The sequence below is a fragment of the Polistes fuscatus genome, unplaced genomic scaffold, assembly GCF_010416935.1.
Source record: "Polistes fuscatus isolate 324 unplaced genomic scaffold, CU_Pfus_HIC Scaffold15, whole genome shotgun sequence".
Taxonomy (NCBI): Eukaryota; Metazoa; Arthropoda; class Insecta; order Hymenoptera; family Vespidae; genus Polistes; species Polistes fuscatus.
The window spans coordinates 1,366,613-1,382,439 of NW_025113053.1; the positions used below are offsets into that span (position 1 = coordinate 1,366,613).

Genomic DNA, 15,827 nt, shown 5'->3' on the forward strand with positions numbered 1-15,827 from the left:
ATACTTGACCACGATAGAGAAATCGTTAATGACTTCTACGGACTATCTTGTAGTTAATGTTAATTTTCGTTCGATCATATGCACTCGGTAGATTCTCAATATTACTACTTTTACTTATACATATACACGTAGATGTTATTTATTGATGGTGGTTATAGTAGTAAGAAAAATTATCAATGATCTCTTGTGATCTCTTTAGATTAATCTCATGGATCTTTCGATAAAAATCACCTTCATATTATTAACCTCAATTTCTAAACAGATTATTTTTATCTTTCAAGATTATTATTGATCGGTTATTAATTTTAGTTGTGGACAAAAAAATTTAATTACTGTAGATTTTATTTGTTTCGTGGTCTGTGGTAATAGGAAAATTTTAATGTCAAACTCATCGATTTTTGGATACTAATTTTTGTATAATTAACTTTGATTTCTTAATACATTTTTTTTTTTTCATTTTCAAAATTATTATTGATAGGTTATTAATTATTATTTTTGTTGTTTTCCGTCAAAATTTAATTTATCGTAAATGTTAGTTGTTTGGTAGCTAATTATGTTGGTAAGAAAAATTTGTACGTTGGACCCGTCGATTTTTAATAATAATGATTACTTTCATATTATATTAATCTGTATAGACCTTTTAATATTAAAGATTATTATTGATCGTTTATTAATTTATTTTTCTTATATAAATTTAATTATTATAGATGTGAGTTGTTTGGTGACTCATGGTAATGGTAATAAAAATTATTGATCAGCTCTTGGAATTTTTTTGTTTCATTTCATTCATAATAATAATGTTCAATATTTAACACATTTTATGTATCTAATCGTTGTTATTGATCGGTTATTAATTGAATGTAAAAATATAAAATATCAAATTCATCATAAATTAAAAATATAAATTCATATGAATGTCGAAATTCAATTTTAACCGCATACGAAATAATGATCAATAATTAAATACTTGTTACAATAAAAAACAAAACATGTTAAAACGAATTTGTAGCAAGTAAGAAAAAAAATTGTACAACCGCATTACGCTTGTATAATAATCGATAATATCACACTCGTTCGTTCATAGTTGCATGTTGGCAGATGTTAAAAGTTGTCGATTCTCGATAGTGATCTGCAAATGATCATTAAACAGATCTTGAAAGGTACACGTCGTGGCAAAGATAAATCACGTTCTTTACTTTCTCGCGGTGGTGGACACCGATTCTGCGGTTTTAGCGTTCTTTCAACCGTTATTGCGTGCCTTTTAATATGAATCTAATTGCACGTTTATGTTACACTTTTTATTGTCATAAACTATCACTCACTAATATTCTCAATTTCTTTTACAAATTTTTAATAACAATTTTATTGAATTTAAATTATTCATTAAATATTTATTTTTATTACACACACACACACACAAAATGTTAAATTTTTTATTATATTATTTACTTTAATTATTATTATTATTTTTTATTTTTATAAGGGAATGTGAACGTGATATTGCATTAATATATATTTAAGAAAAAAATTAGATCGAATCGCGCGCACACATAATTTCATTTGAAAATATTTTATTATTGAATATATTATTTTATCGATGGGGTTGATGGTAATAAAAATAATCGATGACCTTTTTCGTAATTTTCTTATCTCAATTTTATCGAGGATAATTATATTAATATTAACTTTTTTCCCTATACATCTTTTTATATATATATACACACACACATACACACATAAAACATTATTACTCGTAGCAATCTGAAGAAATTCCATTAATAACGTAAATTTCCAATAGATTTACTAGTTCTTTTTTCTTAGAATAATAAAAAGGAAAACGATCAAATCAAATAATCCATTCTGAGTAGCATGATATCGTTTTTATATATTTTTATTAAACACACATATACAACACACACAAACACAAACACACACCAATTCGTTACGAAGAACGACTCCCAACATATTATTACACTAATCAACGATAGACGTGAAAAATGCGAATACACGTGGTAGTATAAGAAACGGCAATGAACTTACGCTTTTTCCTTTCTACGTGTAGTCGATCGTATTGCACTGTACCGTATCGTACCTTACCGTGCCGCACCTTACTGGACTATACCGCATCTTACATTGTACCACCAAGCCACTAGGGTCCTTAAGTACAGTCGCAATTATCCACGGCAGTTAATTACCGGTAATGTCACTATTAATTACAAAATTACGTCGTGCTTGCGCGAGCCTTTCTATATTACAAGAAAACAAGAAAGAAAGAAAATAAAAAAAAAAAGAAACAAAAAGAAAAAAGAAAAAGATTGTAGGTACACTAGTGTATAATAATATCGCGTGCACTGTATATAACCCTTTTTACGTTCTGATAATGAAAGATTGAGAACCGATAAAGTTAAGTATAAAAAATATAATAATAATATTAATAATAATAATAATAATAATAATAATAATAATAATAATAACGAAACAATTGTAACAATCACTCTTTCGATTAATTTTTTGAAACGTAACACGTAAAGAAAATTTCATTCGCGTAAGATTCGAGGCGTGAAATATATTATATCTCGATAAATTTCACGCTCAGTCGCAACATCATAATTTCCATTACACCTCCCTCCTCCCTCCCTCCCCACCTCTGACCACCTGCCTAACCACCCTCCCCTCTATTTATCTTACCTCACGGATTTCAAGTGAAATAGAATTATTTTATTACAAAGTTATTACGAAATCATTTTAATACGAGGGTATTTCAATAGATTATTATTAAGTACCGATATCACGATTTAAAATCATTCTCTTAAGAATGCTAATAAGTATAAGTAGGTATATTATAAAATATTATATATGTATGTGTGTATTTGTAATCACGTATCATTAATATTGTTGTCCGATTAACACACACACACACACACACACTTTGGATACCCACATAAGTATGCGAATATCTACCTGTAAAGAAATAAGATACGTTGTCCGCTTATTAATCGCATTTTAATAACGAGGAACGTAAAAAGATTTTCTAGACGGTGCACTCCGGCGTGTGATTTTTTCATGGATTCCAACGTGTAGCAACTTCGGATGTTACTTTTTCTTCGTCAGAACGATCATAAATTTGTTTCGCGATTCGCGGAAAGTAAGAAAGAGAAAAAGAGAGGAATAAAAGGACGAATAATACTCACAGTACCCATATATACAAACACACACACACAAACACGTACACAGAATAAAAAGAGAGAAAGAAAATAAATTAAATGCACGTATTACACGCGCATATACATATACTTACATATACAGGATAAAAAAGAAAGAAAATAAATGCATATATATAGAAGTATCAAATAGTATAGAAAGAGAAAGAAAATAAATATACATAAATGCATACGTATACATCAATATGCATGTACAAGAAAGAAAGAGAGAGAGAGAGAGAAAATGAATTTATTTAATCATGTATGTATGTGTATAATATCTACTACACAGATACATACGAATGTAGTATGCGTAATGTGAACATAGTACAGTGGTGAGATAGAAATATACGCATATGTACATATGTTGTTGGTTTAATAGTAGTTGTAATGGTTGAGATGTGTAGTTGCTGAGGAACCGAGCACCGGCTACTTGATTAATGGCGGGTAATTACGTTTTTTTGCCGTCCTTGTAATTGTTAATAATTGAACGTAATCGTTATGCCTTTTTAATCGCATTAGTTGGGGCGCTGCGTTGCGCAACAGAAAAAATTGCGGAACGTCCTCGTTCCTCAACCAAACGACGACGACTACGACGACGACTACGACGACGACTACGACGACTACAACGATGATGACAAAGACGACGATGACTATGAAGAGGATGATGAGTAGAATGAAAAAAGACAGAGATAGGAGATATAACGTATTGTTTTGCTCCGGAAGTTACTCATGGTTATCAACTTTTTTTTTCGATAGTCGAGCAAAAAAGGGTAATACGTGTAACATAAAAATACTTTCAAGTTGGTATTTTATAATATTATATCATGGGATAATATTAATTCCTTGATTTGATTTACACAACAATTAGGTATAAATTTTATTCGTTCATTTGTTCAATGTACTTTTTGTTTGTTTTATTTTGAGTAGATTTAAATTGTATTTGTGTGCACAATTTTATAGGATTTTTTTTTTTTATAATTGTATCATATTAATATAGAGTACAATTAATATATTGACAAATATATTTGAAATTTCCGAATTATACTTTAAATTGTATAAGACGAATAATAATAATTTAATTCAATTATAGCAAATTAGTATAAATTTACATTATTGTTGTTTGTTAATGAACGATTAAAAATATATTAAAAATTTCGTATATATGAACTAATTATATATATTTACATCTGTAGTTAACAAAAAACAATGATATTTCTAAATCACGGATATACTTTCATATATTTAAATGTGTAACTTTAAGATTAAATGAAAAATTTAATTTCTTTTCATTTTTTTCCAACGATGATTGATTAATCTCAATTACAAAATGAATCAAACAACGTGGTAATATTAGCGAATACCATGACAGATTATTAATTAAAGGATGAAAATTGACAGTAGATACCTAGTTGCTAATCATACGATATTCATAATAAAAGAGAGAAAATAAACGTATATAGAAACGCAATTAGATAAAAATAATGTGCATACAACACGTTACATCGCTAATGGTAGCTTTTATTGCCAACGAATACATTTAAATTTATAATAATTGTTGTTATTATTAATGACCATATTAACGGGTGATAAAACATACAAAGTAGCTAGCATTTCTGATATTCGATTAGCAGTAAAATATTACGTAACTTAAACTTCTTTTCTTATTAAAATGAATGCAATTATCATCGTTCGTGTAAGATTTTTGATTTATTTCTGAAGCAAAGAAAAAGAGAAAGAAAAAACAGGAAAAAAATGCTAATGTTAAAAGTATATAAAGAAAAGAAATACATTGATGTTTGACAAATGGTGTAAACATTATTATTATTTTTATTATTTATACGGAAGAACGTTTATCGTTTGTTGAAAATATTGAAAAAATTTGTTCGTTGTTTATGTTCATTTCGTCGATTATCGATATCGTTCGGATAAATTATTTTCATGCGTCAACGAACGTTTATATCCATGGTATGATAAACAAATTATAGTAATTTAACTATAATTTATAAAATATAAGTATAAAAAATGCAATTGCGATAATCTTTGATAAACAATGTTACATACACGTAAAAATAATCATTGTTCATCATGAAAATAATTTGCTACGATATTTTTTTTAAATTTATTTGTTTATACGAATGTATGTGTATGTATGTGCGTGTGTGTTATATACAGGTGATTAGTATACGAGAATACTTTCATCATGGTTTTCAGGACTATTAATAATTGTATGTTCGTTTGATCGTTCTCGATTCGCTCGAGTGACTATTTCCGAGAAATAAAACAATTTCTGTGTATATATACGTACATACTTTTTTCCGTAAGATTTTGCTTATCATCAGTGATGACTCATCGAGCACTATTTTAACAATAAAAGAACTAAAACTTAATATTTTAATGAATTATTCAACAATTCCTCACGTAATTACTAATGACGCGTGGTCATTAGTAGTAGTTAATAATACCGTCTTATGTTAGAGTTATACACGCGCGCACACATACACACACACATTTATACACACATAACAAAACATATACACACGTGTATCCTTTTTCGTAAAAATGTACTTCTTCGAATTTTCTTTACCAGGATAATTTCTTTAATGAGAGTATTTTCAACACTTATGGCATTTAAAACGTATTCTCAACGTATTCTTAACGTATGCTGTCGATCTTAAAGTTAATAATTCTTAAAGAGCGATCGATTATGGCAAAAGGTCTGTAACCATTTTGTTTATAGCCGACATTAGCGTGTTTCGTATCCCTTTTCTCTCTCTCTCTTTCTTTCTCCCATACATTTTCACATACATTTTTACACACACACACACACACACACACACACATGTATATCCGATTCATATATACTGAAATGAAAAGAGACTAGCAGTTTATATTGAACGAAATCTACGTAGGACGGAAGTGCATCGCACGGCCTTCAAGTTTTTCGTCTCTTTCGCCAAAGGGACTACTAATAACAAGGTCCCGAACGAACAGGATGCAACCTTCGAAGGGCGCGAAAAAGGCGATCGCTGTTTTGCATAATTGTCGAAATTGATTACACCCGTATACCGAGCGGTGTAATCAAGAAATGAGCCAAGGGTTTCTTCTCTTTTCTTTTTTATTCTTTTCTTTGCTTTTTTATTCTCTTTTTTTCTTTTTTTTTTTGTTGTTTGTTGCTTGATCGGTACTCGAGCAAAACCGTGGCTAAATTTTAGCTTGCACGATGCCGCCAAAAGATCTCCGCTCATGCATTCTCTTTCTCTTTCTATTACACGTCTCGATTTTCGGCCATTAACTCGAACTGTTTTTTGTTCTGTTTTTTTTCTTTCTTTTTTTCCCTTTTTGAAATTATACTTCTTTTTTGAAGTTATACTTCTTTTGGCGCGTTTGGGAAAATGTGATGGGGGTGATTTTTTTTCGAAAGACACCACAAAGTTTGTCGGTATTTACGATGCGCGGCAAAGCGATTTCAAATTTACGGCATGAAGTTGTCTTCTTCTCTTCTTCTTCTTCCTCTTTTTTTTGTTCTCAAGAGCGGGAACTAATGCTATCACAGCGCCATGGCCGCATGAAGTAATTCGATATATCTCTCTTATATTTAATGTTGACTGATATCTATATTTTGATATTTTCTTTTTCTTTTTTTATTCTTTCTTATATATATATATAATAATAATTATTTTTTTTTAAGTTATTTTTTTTCTTTGAAGTTTATTTTTGAAGTTATTTTTGAGGTTATGGAGATTATATTCGTTTCGGTACGGCAAAGAAGTATAACTTCTTACGTGAGTGCATAAGTACACACACCAGTTTTTATTTTTATTTGATTTTTTTTTTATCGATAGGATAAAAGAGAAATCGTAGAAAGAATTTTTCGAGTTTCGCGTACCCGTATCCCAGGCATATTTGAAAATAATATTTCCTTTATCGATTTTCTAAATTGAATTGCATCACATCGATTCCCGATGGTTTAAATTAAGTATTCATTAATACACCCTCCCGCTGTTAATTCTACCTACCTCTATCTCTGTAGAGATGTTGTACACTTAGGTTGGACGTTGGTTAGGTTAAGTATTTAAGTACCTTAAGCCAACTTTTATTTCTCCCCTTCTCTAATCACGTATTCGTTCGATCGACAAGACTTACGAGCACCGTTTAAGATAATCTAATGGTCGAGTTTAAACCAGGAATAAATGAATCGATCGTTGAACTCGTAAATGTTATTAAAGCCTTCCTTCTCGATCATTCGAGGGGAATCAACTTTTAGATTACGCTGATAACGAATTTTCTTCTCTCTTCTTTTCTTTTTTTAGGATGTTAGATGTAATTTCAATAAATTTGGATGGATAAAATATTGACAAAAAAAGAATTTAATTTAAGTATATTAAATATTTTCTAGAAATAATTAAAATTATACTGCGCAATTTTGTTGTATCTTGAAAAATTATTATGCTATAGCTGATAATTATTGAAATCAATAATTAAGAAAAGAAATAATATCGACGAATGGACGTAATTTAAATAATTGAAAATTTTGTCATTAACATTTTTTACTAAGATTCGAATGTATCAAGATTTTTTCATGTATGTATATACAATTAACATCAATTTATTTCATCTATGAAGAGTTATTAACAGACGAGTATATTATTATTATTTCTTTTTTTTTCAATTAATGAATTTTTTTCTTTTTCAAATGGAATACGATCTTTAAGTGTACTCGCTCGTTTTCGAATCGATGAATCGATATCGAAGGAAAATCGATTTCTCGAGATGACGTATTCGCGACGACACGTAAATCATGCTCGATCGGTTTTAACATGTATCAACTTATATACATGCGACCTTTTAATTGCTTCAGACGAGAGATCACAGTCGCGCTCATATACATCGATGTACAATTAATTAACAGTTCCATAAATCGCCGAGCGAATAACGAGTTCTCTCATACACATCTTGGGATCTAGTATTGCTTGCAGACGACTTTCAATCCAGTTTATTACGTAAAGTGAATTTTTTTCTTTTTTTCTTTACAACCCCTTCCCCTACCCTTCCCTTATTCCTTCACTCTTCCCATATATTTTTTCTTTTAATTTACATTTTATTTTCCTCACTTTTTTTCTTTCCTTCTTCTTCTTTCTAATTGCCACGCACAGTTTTTTGTAGACACAGGTTATTTCTCGATTGAATATAACTTTAAATAAATACTACGATCTAATTCCGTTTCATGCGAATTGATAAAAAGATATGGTGACAAAAAATTCATCTTCCATTCGATCCAACTGTTTATTGCATCGAAGAAAAATATGATATGGTTATTCAAGGTAATTATTTCAAGGTAATTATTCCAAGGTAATTATTTAATTGCACAGACGCGTTGTACAATAGTCATTTAATTAAGGTATACATGAGACAATATTTATTTTGTTAATATGATTCAATTAAAACAAAAAATTTCTTTTCTTAGATGCATTTATAGAACTAATAAAAAAATATGATTATTAAGAAAAATAGATTACGAGTTTCAAGGTAATCATTTGATCGTACAAACACGTTGTACAATAGTCATTTAATTAAGGTATACATGAGACAATATTTATTTTGTTAACATGATTCAATTAAAACAAAAAATTCATTTTCTTAGATGCATTTATAGAACTAATAAAAAAATATGATTATTGAGAAAAATAGATTACGAGTTTCAAGGTAATCATTTGATCGTACAAACACGTTGTACAATAGTCGTTTAATTAAAGTATACACGAGACGATATTTATTTTGTTGACAGGATTCAATTAAAGAAAAAAATTAATTTTCTTAGACGTATTTATAGAACTAATAAAAAAAATGCGATTATTGAGAAAAATAGATTACGAGTTTCAAGGTAATCATTTGATCATACAAACACGTTGTACAATAATCGTTTAATTATGATACATATAAGACGATGTTTATTATCTTGTTGACACGATTCAATTACAAAAAGTAAATCAACTTTCATTAGATGTAATTATTTATCGAACAAACAAAAAATTATGTTCTTTTAGAGAAACTTAGAATTTCTTAGAAAATATTAATTCTCTCTCTCTCTCTCTCTTTCTCTCTTTCTCTCTATTTCTCTTTCTTGATAGCAAATGGTTTATTAAGCACGTGTCTTTAATAAGAGACTTTGTATTCTTATTAGAGAGACTCTACTAAGAAAATACAGGAATTGACGATTGAGAAAATAACATCCTAGGTAAGACCGCCTTCATGTTACGCACTATCGCGCTTTAGAAACTCGATCGAAATATATCGAGAAAGTCAGAACAGTTTGCTGTTTCTCTACCGGTTTTATAATATTATTGAATTTATTTCTATCTTAAATGATTATCTTTTTATTTTTTTATCTTTTTATTTGATCAGTTATATTAGCACACGTCACTATTTATTTTTTATTTTTCAACATAACTTCGATATATTGAATTGGAACGAATTATTTCATTGTCCGATTAATTCGAAGTACTGATCTATCATATTTCCATTTAAAAGTTCAATTTTTAACGTTAACTGTAACAATTTTGTTATCCAAATCGGTTGATTTTTAAATATTTTTTTGTTTAATTCCATTCGTATATTACTTTTATTTTCTAAAATATTTAGAACATTTCTCAAGGTTAAAAAAGGAAAGAAAAAATTGTCATCCTATTAATTCAAAGATTAACCGATAATCCCTAAACGTCGCTCTATTAATATTTCATTTATTACTGATAAAAATTAAATTAACATAAGTTTGCTAATCTCACCTATTATAAGCATCTTAAACCTGAACAAAATCGTCACTTTATGTTAAAAATCCGAAGGTCATAGGTTGGGAATTTAGTAGTAGTCGTCTAAGCATCTATTGTTTTACCTTTGCAACGGGGAATTCTAATTAAGGAGATCGTCGGATAGGCCAGAAGAGCATTCCAGGTAAGGCGTGCACAGAGTTATTAGGCTTTTCCCTTTCCGACGGTGCACAACTGCAACATACAGGCCCAGAACTACGTAGGTGGGACTTTAAAGAGAAGTTAAATGAAAGAAGAAAAAAGAAAAAAATAAGAAGAAACACAAAAAGGAGACGACGAGGAGAGAATTGAACGAAGAGACTCGCAATTATTATTCAATTTCCGTAACCGTACTTATCTTAAGTCGATGTCACGAGCGAACACTGAAGGAAACCGTGTTGAGTCTCGTGTGAACGGTCTGTTCGTAGAGACCGGTGCTTACACATACACATACACATATATATATGGGTATATGTATAAGTAAATGTGTACAGGTAGAAGGTAGAGTAGGGTAGAGTAAAGTGAAGTGTAGGTATGCGAGCATTCGCCTAGTGCAATAGCAATTGCAGCAGTTGGGACCGGAATGGAAGGGGTGGCTCGCGCCAATTAAAGTCCATTAGTGTGATCCAAGTAGACATTGGCGCGAAGCAATTTTCGAGAGCTCGACAAAACACCCTTGACATTCTTTTAACTTTTAACTTCTTATTACTATTCCCTTTCTTATCCTCCTTTTACGTTACATTTTTAATTTCAACTATTTTTAATCAACCGATGTATTATACTTTGTTTCTCTGCGATTTTATTTTTCTCGACCGCGTCCTTGTTTTTTTCCGATTACTTTTTTTTTGCCTATTCCGATAGACGAGAAAGGATTTTGTATGTTTTCAATTCGATGTTCTTTTTTTATTGTTTTTTACTTTTAGTTATTAATCTGCTCGATGTGAAGTCTTAATTAAATTTGATAGACATATTAATGGATCCTTGGTATTTATTTAAATGGAATAAATTTTGTAGTATTTATAGTAGGATTACTACGGAGAACGAAAAGATACATTCTGATATTTCATTTTATTTAAAATACCTATAATAAACTTCCATTAACGTATCACAAACATATCTACCTCGAAGAACACAAAAATTCCTCAATTAACCATACTCGTAAATTTTTGCTATCTATCAACCGTACGTATCAATCACTATACTTAAACATATTTAATTACATACCCCCTTACTTTGGCTATACACATATACTTATCTATCCACTCATATCAAGTCCGTTTAACGAAATTCAAATGAACCCGCATCAGGACTGGACAACATAGTTGAAAAAGTTACAAAAAGATGAGGAAAAAAAAGAAAAGAATAGGGGAAAGAAAAAGAAAGAAGGAAGAAGAAAACAAAAAAGAAAAAAAAGAAAAAGAAAGAAAGAAAGAAACAGGAAGAAGGATAAATGTGAGGGAAGTGCGAGACCTCGATAACGATCATCGCTGTCGTCATCATCGTCGTCGTAGTCGTCGTTTACTGCGACATGGGCTGTTCGTCGTCGGGTCTCTCACCCTCCATATCGTACCCTTTTCCTCCTCCCCCGTTCCATTCCCGTTTCCCCTTCGTATGTCAACCCCCGTTCACCTCTCCCTGTGACTCTTCCTCGGTCGACCATCACCAACACTTCGCGTACTCTCTTTAATCGCGTTTCAAAAAGCCACGGAGCGCATCGAGGCGACATCCTCCTCCTGTTTGTGACCCCACGTGCTGCTGTTTTGTTGCTGCTCGCTTGCTTGCTCGCTTGCTTGCTCGCTTGCTTGCTTGCTTGCTTGCTGCCTACCTATGGTACCCGCACTCTCAAACCATCAAGCGAGAATAATTAGTCAGGCTAGCCCGTGAGTCGTCGTTGTCTTCGTCGTAGTTGTTGTGTTGTGTCGTTTTCGTCGTTGCTGTTAAGTGCACCACGCAGGATATCCTTTGTCTTTGGGATCATCGTGCCTACCTTTCTTTTTTTTTCTTTTTTTTACACTAAAACGCACCGGCTACAATGCACATGGTCCACCTTTCAACGATGACTCTTCTATTCACCTGGCCAGATTAATTTGATAATAGGAATTAGAGAGATGATTACAAAAAAAGAAGAAAAAAAATAAAAGGAAACCGGGAGTCTTTCTGTTCCTTTTTTTTTCTTCTTCTTTCTTTCTTTTTGGTCATCTTCAAGGTCGTATTATTTGCGAACAGTCTTGAAATTTATTTTGTCGAGACAAATTATCATTCGTGATCGTATTTTTTTAATAATTATAGGTAAGTATATAATGATGAGAATAAATAGATTTTTTATTTATTATTATTATTATTATTATCATCATCTGATTTATTTTATATACGAGTCTGATTATTATGAACGTGGTGGATGGTTTGTTTCAATGGAAAATTGAAAGAGAATATAGGTATATAATTTTTATTAATTATGAATTCTTATCTAACATGAATTAACATCACGTAGTTATACTAAATGGTTTAATTATGGTAAATATATTCGAATAAATTTGTAATTTGAGATAATTTGTTTAATTGATTGAATTTTGATTGTATTTTCTATTAGATCAAAGTTGATTCGTTGATTTTGTTAGGAAGATTCTTAAGAGCACACCAATTCCAATTCCTTGTCTCTTTTCTGTTCTTTTAAACTCTCCTCGTTCATTCGAAGTTACCTTTCTTCTTTCATCCACTCCCGCGGGCAAGTTCTTTTTTCTTGCTTCCAGGAAGCAGGGAGGATTAACCCGTCACAGATTTGGCGATGGTACCACCAATTTATTCTCCGTCTCTCTCTTTCTCTCATTCTCTCATTCTTTCGATTGTAAGAAGAGACACGCGTAAACGCGCACAAATACACTTAAATGGCCGATTGTAAAGGTGCCTTCAGACGAAATTAAATTCAAATATTTTTATATAAACAAATAATACAATGAAAAATAATCCAATGATTTTTAATTCATTCATTAATTAATTATCAAAATTTTACGAATAAATAAATCGAATTGTAGTATCATTCTGTAATTGAAAACAAAAAAAGAATAAAAATATTTAATTGCCGTTAAAAGAATAAAAATAGTAATTTGTTTTCTAGATCATGGTGTGGTAATAAAAAGAACGATGGGAAGATGTCTCCGTTCTCGTAGGTATAAACCTAAGTATTTATCTATCGCAGAATGGGTCGCGTTCTTGACATTCTGAAAGCACCTTTAACGGTCCGAAGAACTCGGTCTCTTCTTGGAGTTTCATGGTGGTTTCGGTTTGGCTATCTGAGGAGCGCGGTAATGTGCTTGCCTTGTCCTCGATTAATCCGAGGAGTCTACGGGACCACTCTAGGCCAATGATGATACACACTGATACATTTAAGTAAATAGTTACACGTATATGGTCAAGCACCTTGGTGTGTAAGCACCTAAATATATACGTGTATATAAATATATAAATGTATTATTAGTGTGTGTGTGTGTGTGTGGATGTTTATAAATGTATCGTTTGTATGTACGGGTTCGTGTATCGTTGATGACACATTGTACATGTTTTAGAGTATTTGTGTTATTGAGAATGGGTCTGTGCGTGTGTGTCTGTGGATGAGTGAGCGAGCGAGTGTCAGCCTATAGAAGTAAATGCATTAGTGTAGGGAACGTAAGTGCGTGCGGACGCCCTTTCGATCCTTCTTCGACGAATGGCGCCTTTTTTTCGACGCGACCGCCACCGTCGATGCTTGGATGCGGCTCGTGTCGGCTCCTGCCAGATCCAATTAAGCCAAATTATTGCTTTCTGCGATCGAGAGACCCCTTAGCCTACTACCTATTTCACATCCCTTTTCGATCATTCTCGAGAATCGCGCGGAAATGAAAAGCGAACAACAACTGGCCGAGAAAATTCGTAGAAATCTTATTCATTCCGAGTCCTATTTCGTTTCTTTCTCAACTTCTAATTGAATCCTAATATGGTTCTATCTTACAATTAGATTCGATAATGAAATTAATGAAAATTATTTATATCATTTAATTCGACGAAGTAAAGGAATTAATTAAAATTTCGATAAGAATTTTTCTATATTCAATTATAATGAATTAATGGAAAATAATGAAAATGAAGTGAAGTTATGAAAATAAAAATCACGTTAATCATTGAAATCGTTGTTCGATTGACGCATTAACGTCGATATTGTTTTGCAAAATTGCGTTTAATATTGATTCAGACACAACAATTAGATTTATTCGTTATTTGTTATATTTATCAGTCTTGTATTATTAATTAAAAGATTATCTAACGTGAATTACTTGGGGTACACTTTGCATGATGAAAAGTTCATATATTGAGCCCCCGGTGGTGGTACACGTGTTAAACAAAAAATATAAAGAAAAAGATACAAATGTTGATACATAATAGAGAGAAGGAAGAAAGAAGAAAGAAGAAGAAAAAAAAAAGAAAGCATGGAGGAGAGATAAACGAAGAGAAAGAAGAAAAATGTCGCTTCGACATTCCCGAGCACGCATTTCGGCGAATTTTCGTATCAACGCGTTACGCGTCCTTCCAAGAAGACGCTTCTTCTTAATCGCATCGAAAAAGATTCTCTCTCTCTCTCTCTCTCTCTTTCTCTCTTACTCTCTGGATTGGTTGGAGCGGTAGGTTCAAAGAGGAACATTCGCGATCATCGAATCCTCTTGCAACAAAATCTTCTTCAGTTCTAAAGAGAAAAGGATAACATAATGGTGAAAACGAAATTACAAACGGAATACCGCGTGATCAATACTTCGAATTAGAATCGAGTGTTCTTTAAATTTTATCTTCGTAGGAACTACGTTCCATGCTTTCGTACCTTGCTTTTCGTATCTTCAGATTTTGTATTTTGATACTCCTAATCGATCGTGCCGCTCTCTAATTATGTCGTTTACCATAAATTCTAGGCGAGAATGAGATAACAATTTTTTTTTTACAAGAATGCTCAATGTTTTTATAATCTTATCAGAGTATTTTCAATATTTTTTGATGACCTTGAGGATAGAGGAATATATAAAACATTTGTTGATAATAAATTGTTAAGTATTATTGTATAAATATATGTATAAAAATATGTTTTTCGTGTATCAAAATCATCGGTAAATTTTGGCGACCCCATATGAGTATAACTTTGTTTTAGAATTTATAATTAATTATTCATATACAATTATATATTACTTTTAATATTTTGTTTTTTACAATTAATTTTTCTCTTTATTTAATTTAAAAATAGACCGAATAATTTTTTCCTTCGTAATAATAACTTACTTATGATATTTCAAACTAACTAGGAAAGCTGTTAAAGCGTAATTCATTATCGTATCTTTAGTTTTGTATAATATAGTTTCTCTTTGTCATAATGGACGACTTTGAAAAAAAGAAAAAATAATATATTATAAAGAAAAAGAGAGAGAAGAACACGCAAAAAAGAAAAAAAAAGGTAAAAGAAACGTCGCGCAATGCATGTTTACGGAAAACAGAATAAAGAAGACTTAATGAAGCAATTTAGGTGAAACTTAGTTGCTACTTAAGGTATCGTATCTTAGCCTAATGAAATATAAAAACGTTTTAATCTTATCGACAATTGGCACATTGTCGGAAATGCGCTTCTCAAGTTTTGCGCGTAGTTATTAGCGTTCTTTAAAAAAAAAAAAAAAGAAAAAAAAGAAACTAAACCACCTTCATAAACACACTCGCGAGTTTAGTTTACAAATAACCGCACGTACGTGTGTACACGTGTGTACAAACAAAAAGTATTATAACATAATTCGAACGGATAAGGAAAAAAATAAAT

The 15,827-nt window shown here is 31.1% G+C and overlaps 1 protein-coding gene across 1 annotated transcript in view; it reads right to left on the reverse strand.

Annotated features, from left to right (window-relative positions):
* Nucleotides 1-15,827, reverse strand: part of LOC122514654 (homeobox protein aristaless-like) — a 68,157-nt gene that overhangs the window by 37,854 nt on the left and 14,476 nt on the right. The window lies entirely within an intron of this gene.